Consider the following 13,012-nt stretch of genomic DNA (forward strand, 5'->3'; position numbering starts at 1 on the left):
CCTGTGGAATAGACCTAAAGGAGGTGAGTCAGTCCTGTGGAATAGACCTACAGGAGGTGAGTCAGTCCCATATCTTACCTCATTTGCACTCACTGTACATAGACTTTTTGTTTTCTTTAATCTACTGTATTATTGACTGTATGTTTTATTAATTCCATGTGTAACTCTGTTGTATGTGTCGAACTGCTATGCTTTATCTTGGCCAGGTCGCAGTTGTAAATGACAACTTGTTCTCAACTAGCTTACCTGGTTAAATAAAGGTGAATTAAAAAATAATAATAATTTAAAAAATAACACAAAAAGAAAGAAGAAACGTATCTGATATAGACTATAGCCTAGTCTTACTCTAAGAAACGTATCTGATATAGCCTTTAGCCTAGACCTCCTCTAAGAAACGTATCTGATATAACCTTTAGCCTAGTCCTACTCTAAGAAACGTATCTGATATAGCCTTTAGCCTAGACCTACTCTAAGAAACGTATCTGATAAAGCCTTTAGCCTAGACCTACTCTATACCACTATACGCTCAACCAGGCATTGAAAACTGCAATCTGTTTTGCCAACAGTGTTTGAGTTGTTATTATTCTAAATTATGGTAATCTACTACTGAATAATCTAGTACTTATCTACATCACCTTAGGAATATTGTGCTATCTTATTTAAATAAGTCTGTGCTATCTTATTTAAACAAGTCTGTGCTATCTTATTTAAATAAGTCTGTGCTATCTTATTTAAACAAGTCTGTGCTATCTTATTTAAATAAGTCTGTGCTATCTTATTTAAACAAGTCTGTGCTATCTTATTTAAACAAGTCTGTGCTATCTTATTTAAATAAGTCTGTGCTATCTTATTTAAACAAGTCTGTGCTATCTTATTTAAACAAGTCTGTGCTATCTTATTTAAATAAGTCTGTGCTATCTTATTTAAATAAGTCTGTGCTATCTTATTTAAATAAGTCTGTGCTATCTTATTTAAATAAGTCTGTGCTATCTTATTTAAATACGTCTGAAAATATGATGATTGATGCATTTATTTTAAAGGTGCATTTTTACTGTGAAAATGAGCTTCATCAAACTCACAAGACGCCTATGGGAAGAGAGGGAGAGAGAGGGAGAGAGAGGGAGAGAGAGGGAGAGAGAGGGAGACAGAGAGGGAGAGAGAGGGAGAGAGAGAGGGAGACAGAGAGGGACAGAGAGGGAGACAGAGAGGGAGACAGAGAGGGACAGAGAGGGAGACAGAGAGGGAGACAGAGAGGGACAGAGAGGGAGACAGAGAGGGAGAGAGAGGGAGACAGAGAGGGACAGAGAGGGACAGAGAGGGAGAGAGAGGGAGAGACCCGTCTTAACTCAAACTGTCTTTCGTACAGCAAAGCGCTTGTCCAACTACAAACCCCACTACTGAATAGATACATATCATGAGAGCACAGTTGACAGAATCATGCTGACTGTGGCCCATATATAAATATCCAATGTTTTCTCTCCCCTAATCTCTCCCCTCCCCTTTCACTGTAAAGTCTACACCTGTTGTATTCGGCGCATGTGACACATAACATTTGGTTTGATTAGGGGAGAGCAAACAACAGCTGGTGCACGATATCTAAGGAAGTCTCGAGTCATTGCTCGACTGAGGTAGAGTTTCTCATGATAAGCTGTAGACCACATTACCTACTGAGAGAGATTTTTATCTATATCCTTTGCAGCTGTTTACATATCACCACAGTCAGAGACTGGAACCAAGATAGCATTGAATGAGCTGTATTCCGCCATAAGCAAACAAGAACAGGCTCACCCAGAGGCGGCGCTCCTACAGGGAAACTTAAATCCGTTTTACCTAATTTACATCAACATGTTAAATGTGCAACCAGAGGGAAAATAACTCTGGACCACCTTTACTCCACACACAGAGATGCATACAAAGCTCTCCCTCGCCCTCCATTTGGCAAATCTGACCATAATTCTATCCTCCTGATTCCTGTATACAAGCAACAATGAAAGCAGGAAGCACCAGTGACTAGATCAATAAAAAAGTGGTCAGATGAAGCAGATGCTAAACTACAGGACTGTTTTGCCATCACAGACTGGAATATGTTCCAGGATTCTTCCGATGGCATTGAGGCGTACACCACATCTGTTATTGGCTTCATCAATAAGTGCATTGACGACGTCGTCCCCACAGTGACTGTACGTACATACCCCAACCAGAAACCATGAATTACAGTCAACATCCGCACTGAGCTAAAGGCTAGAGATGCCGCTTTCAAGGAGCGGGACTCGAACCCGGAAGCTTATAAGATATTCCTCCAGTCCCTCCAACGAACCATCAAACAGGCAAAGCGTCAATACAGGACTAAGATTGAGTCGTACTACACCGGCTCTGACACTCGTCAGATGTTCAACGGTTGTGGCAGGGCTTGCAAACCATTACAAACTACAAAGGGAAGCACAGCCAAGAGCTGCCCAGTGAAACGAGTCTACCGGACGAGCTAAACTACTTCTATGCTCGCTACGAGGCAAATAACACTGAAACATGCATGAGTGCACCAGCTGTACCAGAAGACTGTGTGATCACGCTCTCCGCAGCCGATGTGAGTAAGACCTTTAAACAGGTCAACATTCACAAGGCTGCAGGGCCAGATGGATTACCAGGATGTGTACTGCGAGCATGCAATGACCAACTGGCAAGTGTCTTCACTGACATTTTCAACCTCTCCCTGTTTGAGTCTGTAATACCAACATGTTTTAAGCAGACCACCATAGTGCCTGTGCCCAAGAACACTAAGGTAACCTGCTTAAATGTCTCCCGACCCGTAGCACTCACATCTGTAGCCATGAAGTGCTTTGAAAGTCTGGTCATGGCTCACACCAACACCATGATCCCAGAAACTCTAGACACACTCCAATTTGCATACTGCCCCAACAGATCCACAGATGATGCAATCTCTATTGCACTCCACACTTCCCTTTCCCACCTGGACAAAAGGAACACCTATGTGAGAATGCTGTTCATTGACTACAGCTTAGTGTTCAACACCATAGTGCCCTCAAAGCTCATCTATAAGCTAAGGACCCTGGGACTAAACACCTCCCTCTGCAACTGGATCCTGGACTTCCTGATGGGCCGCCCCCAAGTGGTAAGGGTAGGTAACAACACATCCACCATGCTGATCCTCAACACAGGGGCCCCTCAGGGGTGCGTGCTCAGCCCCCTCCTTTACTCCCTGTTCAGGCACGACTCCAACACCATCATTCAATTTGCCGATGACACAACAGTGGAAGGCTTGATCACCGACAACAATGAGACAGCCTATAGGGAGGAGGTCAGAGACCTGACCGTGTGGTGCAACAGAGGGATGTGCGTACGGCCCAGGTTTCCTGCCATCCAGGACCTCTATACCAGGCGGTGTCAGAGGAAGGCCCTACAAATTGTCAGACTCCAGCCACCCCAGTCATAGACTGTTCTCTCTGCTACCGCACGGCAAGCGGTACCGGAGCACCAAGTTAAGGTCCAAGAGGCTTCTAAACAGCTTCTACCCCCAAGCCATAAGACTCCTGAACATCTAGTCAAATGGCTACCCAGACTATTCACATTGCCCCCCTCCCCTCTCCACACCACTGCCACTCTCTGTTGTCATTTACATGTATGCAGAGTCACTTTAATTAACTCTACCTACAATGTACATACTACCTCACCTAACTGGTGCCCCCGCACATTGACTCTGTACCGGTACCTCGCTGTATATATTCTTATTTTTTACTGCTCCTCTTTTATTACTTGTGACTTTTATCTCTTATTCGTATCCATATTTTTTGAAACTGCATTGTTGGTTAGGGGCTCGTAAGTAAGCATTTCACTGTAAGGTGAAACATGTTGTTTTCGGGCGCATGTGACAAAAACATTTTGATTTGATTTGATCATTTATATCAATCATGCAACTGGTTTTAAAAATACACATATGTATAATTTATATATATATAAAACACCACAAATGATTATACCATCTCACCACCAGAGGGTGTTGCAGCAACTCCAGCACCCCTACTTCCCACGGCTGTAGTATCTTCCATAAGAGACATGTAATTTTCTCCACTGTGTTGGTGAATCGTTGGTAGGTAGGCTGCTGGCAGGCTTCAGCTGCAGCACAGCAAAGCCAAGTCAGCCCGTACTCATTGTTCTCACAGGGGAAGGGAACTGATAGGCTACAATGACTCTGCTCATGATGTACGTCACAGATGACGTAACAACGTGTACATCGGACACGAATCACCAATACAAATGTAACAACAGCACAACAAAATCGATAAACAACTTCCTGAAGTGAAGGAATGGTAGAGGAATGGGGTTCTCAGAGTGAAGGAGTGGTAGAGGAATGGGGTTCTCAGAGTGAAGGAGTAGTAGAGGAAAGGGGTTCTCAGAGTGAAGGAGTGGTAGAGGAAAGGGGTTCTCAGAGTGAAGGAGTAGTAGAGGAATGGGGTTCTCAGAGTGAAGGAGTAGTAGAGGAATGGGGTTCTCAGAGGAATGGGGTTCTTTGAGTGAAGGAGTCGTAGAGGAATGGGGTTCTCAGAGTGAAGGAGTGGTAGAGGAATGGGGTTCTCAGAGTGAAGGAGTGGTAGAGGAATGGGGTTCTCAGAGTGAAGGAGTGGGAGAGGAATGGGGTTCTCAGAGTGAAGGAGTGGTAGAGGAATGGGGTTCTCAGAGTGAAGGAGTGGTAGAGGAATGGGGTTCTCAGAGTGAAGGAGTAGTAGAGGAATGGGGTTCTCAGAGGAATGGGGTTCTTTGAGTGAAGGAGTCGTAGAGGAATGGGGTTCTCAGAGTGAAGGAGTGGTAGAGGAATGGGGTTCTCAGAGTGAAGGAGTGGTAGAGGAAAGGGGTTCTCAGAGTGAAGGAGTAGTAGAGGAATGGGGTTCTCAGAGTGAAGGAGTAGTAGAGGAATGGGGTTCTCAGAGGAATGGGGTTCTTTGAGTGAAGGAGTCGTAGAGGAATGGGGTTCTCAGAGTGAAGGAGTGGTAGAGGAATGGGGTTCTCAGAGTGAAGGAGTGGTAGAGGAATGGGGTTCTCAGAGTGAAGGAGTGGGAGAGGAATGGGGTTCTCAGAGTGAAGGAGTGGTAGAGGAATGGGGTTCTCAGAGTGAAGGAGTGAGAGAGGAATGGGGTTCTCAGAGTGAAGGAGTGGTAGAGGAATGGGGTTCTCAGAGTGAAGGAGTGGTAGAGGAATGGGGTTCTCAGAGTGAAGGAGTGGTAGAGGAATGGGGTTCTCAGAGTGAAGGAGTGAGAGAGGAATGGGGTTCTCAAAGTGAAGGAGTGGTAGAGTAATGGGGTTCGCAGAGTGAAGGAGTGGTAGAGGAATGGGGTTCTCAGAGTGAAGGAGTGAGAGAGGAATGGGGTTCTCAGAGTGAAGGAGTGAGAGAGGAATGGGGTTCTCAGAGTGAAGGAGTGAGAGAGGAATGGGGTTCTCAGAGTGAAGGAGTGGTAGAGGAATGGGGTTCTCAGAGTGAAGGAGTGAGAGAGGAATGGGGTTCTCAGAGTGAAGGAGTGGTAGAGGAATGGGGTTCTCAGAGTGAAGGAGTGGTAGAGGAATGGGGTTCTCAGAGTGAAGGAGTAGTAGAGGAATGGGGTTCTCAGAGTGAAGGAGTGGTAGAGGAATGGGGTTCTCAGAGTGAAGGAGTAGTAGAGGAATGGGGTTCTCAGAGTGAAGGAGTGGTAGAGAAATGGGTTTCTCAGAGTGAAGGAGTGGTAGAGGAATGGGGTTCTCAGAGTGAAGGAGTGGTAGAGGAATGGGGTTCTCAGAGTGAAGGAGTGGTAGAGGAATGGGGTTCTCAGAGTGAAGGAGTGGTAGAGGAATGGGGTTCTCAGAGTGAAGGAGTGAGAGAGGAATGGGGTTCTCAGAGTGAAGGAGTGGTAGAGAAATGGGGTTCTCAGAGTGAAGGAATGGTAGAGGAATGGGGTTCTCAGAGTGAAGGAGTAGTAGAGGAATGGGGTTCTCAGAGTGAAGGAGTAGTAGAAGAAAGGGGTTCTCAGAGTGAAGGAGTGGTAGAGAAATGGGGTTCTCAGAGTGAAGGAGTGGTAGAGGAATGGGGTTCTCAGAGTGAAGGAGTGGTAGAGGAATGGGGTTCTCAGAGTGAAGGAGTGGTAGAGGAATGGGGTTCTCAGAGTGAAGGAGTGGTAGAGGAATGGGGTTCTCAGAGTGAAGGAGTGGTAGAGGAATGGGGTTCTCAGAGTGAAGGAGTCGTAGAGGAATGGGGTTCTCAGAGTGAAGGAGTGGTAGAGGGATGGGGTTCTCAGAGTGAAGGAGTGGTAGAGAAATGGGGTTCTCAGAGTGAAGGAGTGAGAGAGGAATGGGGTTCTCAGAGTGAAGGAGTGAGAGAGGAATGGGGTTCTCAAAGTGAAGGAGTGGTAGAGTAATGGGGTTCGCAGAGTGAAGGAGTGGTAGAGGAATGGGGTTCTCAGAGTGAAGGAGTGGTAGAGGAATGGGGTTCTCAGAGTGAAGGAGTGGTGGAGGAATGGGGTTCTCAGAGTGAAGGAGTGGTAGAGGAATGGGGTTCTCAGAGTAAAGGAGTGGTGGAGGAATGGGGTTCTCAGAGTGAAGGAGTGAGAGAGGAATGGGGTTCTCAGAGTGAAGGAGTGGTAGAGGAATGGGGTTCTCAGAGTGAAGGAGTGGTAGAGGAATGGGGTTCTCAGAGTGAAGGAGTGGTAGAGGAATGGGGTTCTCAGAGTGAAGGAGTGAGAGAGGAATGGGGTTCTCAGAGTGAAGGAGTGGTAGAGGAATGGGGTTCTCAGAGTGAAGGAGTAGTAGAGGAATGGGGTTCTCAGAGTGAAGGAGTGGTAGAGAAATGGGTTTCTCAGAGTGAAGGAGTGGTAGAGGAATGGGGTTCTCAGAGTGAAGGAGTGGTAGAGGAATGGGGTTCTCAGAGTGAAGGAGTGGTAGAGGAATGGGGTTCGCAGAGTGAAGGAGTAGTAGAGGAATGGGGTTCTCAGAGTGAAGGAGTGAGAGAGGAATGGGGTTCTCAGAGTGAAGGAGTGGTAGAGGAATGGGTTTCTCAGAGTGAAGGAGTGGTAGAGGAATGGGGTTCTCAGAGTGAAGGAGTGGTAGAGGAATGGGGTTCTCAGAGTGAAGGAGTGGTAGAGGAATGGGGTTCTCAGAGTGAAGGAGTGGTAGAGGAATGGGGTTCTCAGAGTGAAGGAGTGAGAGAGGAATGGGGTTCTCAGAGTGAAGGAGTGAGAGAGGAATGGGGTTCTCAAAGTGAAGGAGTGGTAGAGTAATGGGGTTCGCAGAGTGAAGGAGTGGTAGAGGAATGGGGTTCTCAGAGTGAAGGAGTGGTAGAGGAATGGGGTTCTCAGAGTGAAGGAGTGGTGGAGGAATGGGGTTCTCAGAGTGAAGGAGTGGTAGAGGAATGGGGTTCTCAGAGTAAAGGAGTGGTGGAGGAATGGGGTTCTCAGAGTGAAGGAGTGAGAGAGGAATGGGGTTCTCAGAGTGAAGGAGTGGTAGAGGAATGGGGTTCTCAGAGTGAAGGAGTGGTAGAGGAATGGGGTTCTCAGAGTGAAGGAGTGGTAGAGGAATGGGGTTCTCAGAGTGAAGGAGTGAGAGAGGAATGGGGTTCTCAGAGTGAAGGAGTGGTAGAGGAATGGGGTTCTCAGAGTGAAGGAGTAGTAGAGGAATGGGGTTCTCAGAGTGAAGGAGTGGTAGAGAAATGGGTTTCTCAGAGTGAAGGAGTGGTAGAGGAATGGGGTTCTCAGAGTGAAGGAGTGGTAGAGGAATGGGGTTCTCAGAGTGAAGGAGTGGTAGAGGAATGGGGTTCGCAGAGTGAAGGAGTAGTAGAGGAATGGGGTTCTCAGAGTGAAGGAGTGAGAGAGGAATGGGGTTCTCAGAGTGAAGGAGTGGTAGAGGAATGGGTTTCTCAGAGTGAAGGAGTGGTAGAGGAATGGGGTTCTCAGAGTGAAGGAGTGGTAGAGGAATGGGGTTCTCAGAGTGAAGGAGTGGTAGAGGAATGGGGTTCTCAGAGTGAAGGAGTGGTAGAGGAATGGGGTTCTCAGAGTGTAGGAGTGAGAGAGGAATGGGGTTCTCAGAGTGAAGGAGTGGTAGAGGAATGGGGTTCTCAGAGTGAAGGAGTGGTAGGGGAATGGGGTTCTCAGAGTGAAGGAGTGGTAGAGGAATGGGGTTCTCAGAGTGAAGGAGTAGTAGAAGAATGGGGTTCTCGGAGTGAAGGAGTGGTGGAGAAATGGGGTTCTCAGAGTGAAGGATTGGTAGAGGAATGGGGTTCTCAGAGTGAAGGAGTGGTAGAGGAATTGGGTTCTCAGAGTGAAGGAGTGGTAGAGGAATGGGGTTCTCAGAGTGAAGGAGTGGTAGAGGAATGGGCTTCTCAGAGTGAAGAAGTGGTAGAGGAATGGGGTTCTCAGAGTGAAGGAGTAGTAGAGGAATGGGGTTCTCAGAGGAACGGGGTTCTCAAAGTGAAGGAGTAGTAGAGGAATGGGGTTCTCAGAGTGAAGGAGTGGTACAGGAATTGGGTTCTAAGAGTGAAGGAGTGGTAGAGGAATGGGGTTCTCAGAGTGAAGGAGTGGTAGAGGAATGGGGTTCTCAGAGTGAAGGAGTGGTAGAGGAATTGGGTTCTCAGAGTGAAGGAGTGGTGGAGAAATGGGGTTCTCAGAGTGAAGGAGTGGTAGAGGAATAGGGTTCTCAGAGTGAAGGAGTGGTAGAGAAATGGGGTTCTCAGAGTGAAGGAGTGGTAGAGGAATGGGGTTCTCAGAGTGAAGGAGTAGTAGAGGAATGGGGTTCTCAGAGTGAAGGAGTGGTAGAGGAATGGGGTTCTCAGAGTGAAGGAGTGGTAGAGGAATGGGTTTCTCAGAGTGAAGGAGTGGTACAGGAATGGGGTTCTCAGAGTGAAGGAGTGGTAGAGGAATGGGGTTCTCAGAGTGAAGGAGTGGTAGAGGAATGGGGTTCTCAGAGTGAAGGAGTGGTAGAGGAATGGGGTTCTCAGAGTGAAGGAGTAGTAGAGGAATGGGGTTCTCAGAGTGAAGGAGTGGTAGAGGAATGGGGTTCTCAGAGTGAAGGAGTGGTAGAGGAATGGGGTTCTCAGAGTGAAGGAGTGGTAGAGGAATGGGGATCTCAGAGTGAAGGAGTAGTAGAGGAATGGGGTTCTCAGAGTGAAGGAGTGGTAGAGGAATGGGGTTCTCAGAGTGAAGGAGTGGTAGAGGAATGGGGTTCTCAGAGTGTAGGAGTGAGAGAGGAATGGGGTTCTCAGAGTGAAGGAGTAGTAGAGGAATGGGGTTCTCAGATGAATGGGGTTCTCAAAGTGAAGGAGTGGTACAGGAATTGGGTTCTCAGAGTGAAGGAGTGGTAGAGGAATGGGGTTCTCAGAGTGAAGGAGTGGTACAGGAATTGGGTTCTCAGAGTGAAGGAGTGGTAGAGGAATGGGGTTCTCAGAGTGAAGGAGTGGTAGAGAAATGGGGTTCTCAGAGTGAAGGAGTGGTAGAGGAATGGGGTTCTCAGAGTGAAGGAGTGGTAGAGGAATGGGGTTCTCAGAGTGAAGGAGTGTTAGAGGAATGGGGTTCTCAGAGTGAAGGAGTGGTAGAGGAATGGGGTTCTCAGAGTGAACGAGTGGTAGAGGAATGGGGTTCTCAGAGTGAAGGAGTAGTAGAGGAATGGGGTTCTCAGAGTGAAGGAGTGGTAGAGGAATGGGGTTCTCAGAGTGAAGGAGTGGTAGAGAAATGGGGTTCTCAGAGTGAAGGAGTGGTAGAGGAATGGGGTTCTCAGAGTGAAGGAGTAGTAGAGGAATGGGGTTCTCAGAGTGAAGGAGTGGTAGAGGAATGGGGTTCTCAGAGTGAAGGAGTGGTAGAGGAATGGGGTTCTCAGAGTGAAGGAGTGGTACAGGAATTGGGTTCTCAGAGTGAAGGAGTGGTAGAGGAATGGGGTTCTCAGAGTGAAGGAATGGTAGAGGTCCTGGTCTAAAGTAGTGCACTACACAGGGAATAGGGTTCAAACAGGCCCTGGTCTAAAGTAGTGCACTACATAGTGAAGGTTGATGAAGGTTGATGAAATCCGAGCACGGGTAGCATTCCAGAGAAACATTTAAACGTGTTAACCCTCGCAAGGCTGCAGGCCCAGACGGCATTCCCAGCCGCGTCCTCAGAGTATGCGCAGACCAGCTGGCTGGTGTGTTTACGGACATATTCAATCAATCCTTATCCCAGTCTGCTGTTCCCACATGCTTCAAGAGGGCCACCATTGTTCCTGTTCCCAAGAAAGCTAAGGTAACTGAGCTAAACGACTACCGCCCCGTAGCACTCACTTCCGTCATCATGAAGTGCTTTGAGAGACTAGTCAAGGACCATATCACCTCCACCCTACCGGACACCCTAGACCCACTCCAATTTGCTTACCGACCCAATAGGTCCACAGACGACGCAATCGCAACCACACTGCACACTGCCCTAACCCATCTGGACAAGAGGAATACCCATGTGAGAATGCTGTTCATCGATTACAGCTCAGCATTTAACACCATAGTACCCTCCAAACTCGTCATCAAGCTCGAGACCCTGGGTGTCGACCCCGCCCTGTGCAACTGGGTCCTGGACTTCCTGACGGGCCGCCCCCAGGTGGTGAGGGTAGGTAACAACATCTCCACCCCGCTGATCCTCAACACTGGGGCCCCACAAGGGTGCGTTCTGAGCCCTCTCCTGTACTCCCTGTTCACCCACGACTGCGTGGCCATGCACGCCTCCAACTCAATCATCAAGTTTGCGGATGACACTACAGTGGTAGGCTTGATTACCAACAACGACGAGACGGCCTACAGGGAGGAGGTGAGGGCCCTCGGAGTGTGGTGTCAGGAAAATAACCTCACACTCAACGTCAACAAAACAAAGGAGATGATTGTGGACTTCAGGAAACAGCAGAGGGAGCACCCCCCTATCCACATCGACGGGTCAGTAGTGGAGAAGGTGGAAAGTTTTAAGTTCCTCGGTGTACACATCACGGACAAACTGAATTGGTCCACCCACACAGACAGCGTCGTGAAGAAGGCGCAGCAGCGCCTCTTCAACCTCAGGAGGCTGAAGAAATTCGGCTTGTCACCAAAAGCACTCACAAACTTCTACAGATGCACAATCGAGAGCATCCTGTCGGGCTGTATCACCGCCTGGTACGGCAACTGCTCCGCCCACAACCGTAAGGCTCTCCAGAGGGTAGTGAGGTCTGCAGAACGCATCACCGGGGGCAAACTACCTGCACTCCAGGACACCTACACCACCCGATGTCACAGGAAGGCCATAAAGATCATCAAGGACAACAACCACCCAAGCCACTGCCTGTTCACCCCGCTATCATCCAGAAGGCGAGGTCAGTACAGGTGCATCAAAGCAGGGACCGAGAGACTGAAAAACAGCTTCTATCTCAAGGCCATCAGACTGTTAAACAGCCACCACTAACATTTAGCGGCCGCTGCCAACATACTGACTCAACTCCAGCCACTTTAAAAATGGGAATTGATGGAAATTATGTAAAAATGTACCACTAGCCACTTTAAACAATGCCACTTAATATAATGTTTACATACCCTACATTACCCATCTCATATGTATATACTGTACTCTATATCATCTACTGCATCTTGCCATCTTTATGTACAGTGGGGAGAACAAGTATTTGATACACTGCCGATTTTGCAGGTTTTCCTACTTACAAAGCATGTAGAGGTCTGTAATTTTTATCATAGGTACACTTCAACTGTGAGAGACGGAATCTAAAACAAAAATCCAGAAAATCACATTGTATGATTTTTAAGTAATTAATTTGCATTTTATTGCATGACATAAGTATTTGATCACCTACCAACCAGTAAGAATTCCGGCTCTCACAGACCTGTTAGTTTTTCTTTAAGAAGCCCTCCTGTTCTCCACTCATTACCTGTATTAACTGCACCTGTTTGAACTCGTTACCTGTATAAAAGACACCTGTCCACACACTCAATCAAACAGACTCCAACCTCTCCACAATGGCCAAGACCAGAGAGCTGTATAAGGACATCAGGGATAAAATTGTAGACATGCAACAGGCTGGGATGGGCTACAGGACAATAGGCAAGCAGCTTGGTGAGAAGGCAACAACTGTTGGCGCAATTATTAGAAAATGGAAGAAGTTCAAGATGACGGTCAATCACCCTCGGTCTGGGGCTCCATGCAAGATCTCACCTCGTGGGGCATCAATGATCATGAGGAAGGTGAGTTATCAGCCCAGAACTACACGGCAGGACCTGGTCAATGACCTGGAGAGAGCTGGGACCACAGTCTCAAAGAAAACCATTAGTAACACACTACACCGTCATGGATTAAAATCCTGCAGCGCACGCAAGGTCCACCTGCTCAAGCCAGCGCATGTCCAGGCCCGTCTGAAGTTTGCCAATGACCATCTGGATGATCCAGAGGAGGAATGGGAGAAGGTCATGTGGTCTGATGAGACAAAAATAGAGCTTTTTGGTCTAAACTCCACTCGCCGTGTTTGGAGGAAGAAGAAGGATGAGTACAACCCCAAGAACACCATCCCAACCGTGAAGCATGGAGGTGGAAACATCATTCTTTGGGGATGCTTTTCTGCAAAGGGGACAGGACGACTGCACCGTATTGAGGGGAGGATGGATGGGGCCATGTATTGCGAGATCTTAGCCAACAACCTCCTTCCCTCAGTAAGAGCATTGATGATGGGTCGTGGCTGGGTCTTCCAGCATGACAACGACCCGAAACACACAGCCAGGGCAACTAAGGAGTGGCTCCGTAAGAAGTATCTCAAGGTCCTGGAGTGGCCTAGCCAGTCTCCAGACCTGAACCCAATAAAAAATCTTTGGAGGGAGCTGAAAGTCCGTATTGCCCAGCGACAGCCCCGAAACCTGAAGGATCTGGAGAAGATCTGTATGGAGGAGTGGGCCAAAATCCCTGCTGCAGTGTGTGCAAACCTGGTCAAGAACTCCAGGAAACGTATGATCTCTGTAATTGCAAACAAAGGTTTCTGTACCAAATATTAAGAT

Source organism: Salvelinus alpinus, chromosome 31, assembly GCF_045679555.1.
Source record: "Salvelinus alpinus chromosome 31, SLU_Salpinus.1, whole genome shotgun sequence".
In the NCBI taxonomy this organism is placed as follows: domain Eukaryota; kingdom Metazoa; phylum Chordata; class Actinopteri; order Salmoniformes; family Salmonidae; genus Salvelinus; species Salvelinus alpinus.